The sequence below is a fragment of the Rhagoletis zephyria genome, unplaced genomic scaffold (assembly GCF_001687245.7).
Source record: "Rhagoletis zephyria isolate East Lansing unplaced genomic scaffold, Rhagoletis_zephyria_1.1 Rzeph_scaffold_00429, whole genome shotgun sequence".
NCBI lineage: Eukaryota > Metazoa > Arthropoda > Insecta > Diptera > Tephritidae > Rhagoletis > Rhagoletis zephyria.
The window spans coordinates 47,733-52,096 of record NW_016157513.1 but is presented as its reverse complement, the minus strand read 5'-3'; the positions used below and the strand labels follow the sequence as shown (position 1 = coordinate 52,096).

The window sequence follows — 4,364 nt, the reverse complement described above, 5'->3', positions numbered from 1 at the left end:
GTGGTCCGATTCTTCCGGTTCCGACAAATGATTAATACATTATAAAAATACACCCACCTACCAAATTTGATCCGGATATCTCGAAAACTGAGAGACTAGATTGCATACAAACAGACAGACAGACGGACAGACGGACAGACGGACATGGCTAAATCAACTCAGCTCGACATTCTGATCATATAAGTATACATTTTCATGGGTCTATCTCTTTTTGTTCTGGTACTTACAAACATCGGACCAAAGTTATAATACCATTTCATGCTCATGAAAGGTATAATAAGCAAAGCACAGCTTTAGCGCAACACATACAAGATAGTGGTCACACAGCTGATTTAGCCAACGTCAAAATATTAGACAAGGAACGGAGGGAAAAAGCGAGATTCACTATAGAAAGCCTACGAATATTACAGAAAAGAGAATAAACAATTAACAAGAAGGAGGACACGGATGATATCGCGGCAGCTTATATGCTATGCTTGTAATAAACATTTAGTATGACGAAAGTACCACACAGCGATGGTATCAATATTTTTAATAAGTTAATGTTTAATGTTCACTGTTCAATACGTTTCAATGTTTTTGGTGTTTTTCAATTTTTCAAAATATTTCCAAATGTCCAGTGTAAATTAAATCTTAACTATGAGTAAGTGCCACAGTTAAAATCAAAAACCTGTGATTGTCCCTTTGTGTTTGTATCTTCGTTTGTTGTTTTTCAAATGTTTAACCTAATTTTTGTAATTATGTACATACATATATCAATATTTGTCGATAACATTGTTCTTTGTTTATTGTTGATGTCTATGTAAATAAAGATGCGCCCCTGAAGATGCTAAGGTGATTAGCGAAACGTTGGGCAAAACGTGAAGAAAAAAGTGGTTTTCTTGCACACGAAAGTAATCGATCGACTAGCCTACAACAACAACAATAATATATTCGTTTAAAATAAAAATAAGCGAAATCGGCCCAATTTTATATAACCCTGCCTGACATGGAAATTTTCTCCGCTATAAGGCTAGTAGCCATTTCTAACAGATTTTGGATCGCTTAGTCCAAAATGGAAACATATATGTTTAAATTTTGAGAAAACAATGCAAATAGCAAAATACATATGTGTATATAGTGCTTAAAAAAAAAATTCCCTTACCTTAAACCTTTGGGAGTAGGCAAAAATTATGTTTTGTAATTTAGGCAGAATTGAATATGCGCTATCTGGGAAGACAATATCTACATGTAATATTTATTCTGTTTGTTGGCACTATATTCAATCTTAAACAGTGAAACAATTTCTTATTTTCTAAGTTTGCGAATAAAACTTCACACTTAAAATTAAGACATTTATAACAAACATTTTATGAAGAAAACCCCTTCTTCGTTTAAAATAAAAATAAGCGAAATCGGCCCAATTTCATAAAATCCTGCCTGACATGAAAATTTTCTCCACGATAAGGCTAGTAGCCATTTCTAACTGATTTTGGGTCGCTTAGTCAAAAATGGAAACATACATATTTGAAATTTAAGAAAACAAGGCAAATAGCAAAATCGGCTAAAAATGGCTAATTTTTTTCGGCAAAACGGCTAACAAATAGGCTGCCGGCTAAATCGAGATTTGTGCGGTTGTTTGCTATCGCAACCGGCTAAGTCTAGCCGAAAAACGGCTAAAATGGCAACACTGGTTAAGAAGCGAAGAAATGCCTCGGATGGATTTTTTTTCCTAGACTTTTCGTAGGGATCGAACCCGCGTCATCGATGTCCAAAGTCAGAAGCGCTAACCACTGAGCTATGCACACCCCGTAAGCTTATGTTGCTAACCCATTTCCTTATTCAACCTACTACTATCAAATGCAGCTGATTCGCCGCTATTTAAGCTTGACAGCGTGGTTGTTATTGTTAATTCCATACTTGAAATAGCTGCATTGCATAGTTTTTAGGGCAGGCTCATACCAAACTATTTATTTGTCAATTTTTTTTCTGTCGTATTAATATTTATTTCAATAGCGTTACTGAGCTTTGTACCACGATTTGTTTGTTAGGAAAAATGGAAAAACAACATTGCTTAAGCGGTAGAAATTATAGCAGCTATTTCGGAGATCACCACATGTCCTCATCAGACTTCTTTTCTTCCAAGATTTTTCGCAGGGATCGAACCCGCGTCATCGATGTGCAAAGTCAGAAGCGCTAACCACTGAAGTTTGGTGTCGATGGTTTTACCCCATGGAAACCACTTAAATGATTTTTTCTGTAAACAAATCTACTTACCCGGCGAAACCAAAAAAGCTGTTTTTGTTCACACACCGTGAATAACCCTATGGCGTCGATGCATTAGGCTGGTAGTACTGATAAATTTGGTTGCACGCGAAGCATAATCAGCCTTAAGTCTTGTAAAGTTGTGTTACCTTTAAGAAGTTGTGCCAAGTTATGCGAAGTATGCATAATCATACCTTTACTTTACTCAAAGCTTCGTACAGTGGGCCGTGAGAAAACAGGCATCTTTAAAGTATAGTCCAACCTTTCACAAGGCTTTATTAGTCGGGTTTATTAGTCATAATCTGAAACGCAATAATCTCTTAAAATTGGCAATGTTTATGGTGAAAGGCATTAAGTATCACACTTTTAAACTAAGGCTTTCTTAACCCTTTCAGCAGAGAAATTCAACCGCTGATTCTAAAAATCNATAATCTGAAACGCAATAATCTCTTAAAATTGGCAATGTTTATGGTGAAAGGCATTAAGTATCACACTTTTAAACTAAAGCTTTCTTAACCCTTTCAGCAGAGAAATTCAACCGCTGATTCTAAAAATCTCAAAATATGTACACTGGCTAATTTTGGAGCGTTCATTTCAAAAATCACTTTCAGCAGAGAAATTCAACCGCTGATTCTAAAAATCTCAAAATATGTACACTGGCTAATTTTGGAGCGTTCATTTCAAAAATCACGTCAACAGATTTGTAACGCTTTGAGCTTTGGTCAGTGATATCCTAGGTGTTTAAAAAAGAAAGTGATCTCAACTATTTTTATTTTTTTGCTTTCGTGAAATATATTTCAAAATTATGAATAATATCTAATACCTTTTCCGAATCTCAATTCAACGGAAAACTGGTTACTATTTTTCAATAGATTATATTGCCCACTATCGAGTTTTCTGCAACTGTAGCTTGCACTTTAATTCTGTAGCTTCTACAGATCGTCCTAACTAAGTTGTATGACTGAGCAATTATATACAGATGGTTACCGTTAAGTCGAGTTTCGCTCATGTGGAACGCAGCCAAATTTTTACCCTTCTTACAGGCAGTTTCACCAGATTCATTTAAGTGGAAATTAACTTTAATTTAATTTTTTATTTAATTCTCATTTAAACTATTTTCAGTTTCAATAAGTTATTTTTTTAAGCGAGTAAAAAGTAGTTGTAAAACAGACTAGGCCTGCGAACGCTTTCATTTGTACTGAGAGCTTTTGAAAGCTTTGGCACACTTTGTTGTAAAAGCAGGGCTGGTATACAAGTAAGCAGCAGATACACAATGATCAGGTGATTAAACGTGTAACACCTCTGAGTGTGGTTATTTTGATTTAATTTTTATTTAAGTGAAGAGCATAGGTCACTTAAATCAAACTTAAAAACAAATTAAAATGGATTGGTGAAACCAAAAATTCGAAAATCAAACTTAAATGAATCTGGTGAAACTGGCTGTTAGTGTGCTAAACAGCCATGCCAACTTGCAGGGAATTCCCCGATTTGCGGTGAATTTGTCTCATTGCGGGGAATCGGGGAATGGCTCCCTTTTGCGGGGAATTTTGACTATTTAATTTTAAGTCATTCAATACCTTACCTAGAGTGCAGAATACTTTTTTGTAAAATTTTATTTTTTAGTCACAATTGCAACTTTGCCAATTTCGCATTAGCAACACTATAAAAAACATTAATGTCAGCAATCAATGCGAATTTAATTCGCATAGTCTGTACAGTTAGAAAGTCTACGAACTAGTTAGCTCAATTCAGTAGGTCATTGAATTAAAACTACTTCGAAATTTAAATGAACTATTTGCTCCAGGTTTGCGTTTTTATACCCGAGCGCACTTGTGCACAGGGGTATTATAACTTTGTTCACATAACGGTTGTTTGTAACAGGCAAAACGAATCGAGATAGATATAGACAAATGTATACATAAATGATCAGGATGAAAAGAGAAATCGATTAAGCGGTGACTGTCTGTCCGTCCGTCCGTCCGTCCGTCCGTCCGTCCGTCCATCTGTCCATCTGTCCGTCCGTCTGTGCACACGATATCTCGAGTAAAAATTAATATATCTTAACTAAACTTGGTACGTGTACTTCTTTCGGGCGTAGGACGGATGGTATTGAAAATGGG

The 4,364-nt window shown here is 35.6% G+C and overlaps 1 protein-coding gene across 1 annotated transcript in view; it reads left to right on the top strand.

Annotated features, from left to right (window-relative positions):
- Positions 1 to 4,364, top strand: part of LOC108359648 (Down syndrome cell adhesion molecule-like protein Dscam2) — a 235,765-nt gene that overhangs the window by 193,696 nt on the left and 37,705 nt on the right. The gene's annotated exons all lie outside the window — the stretch shown is intronic.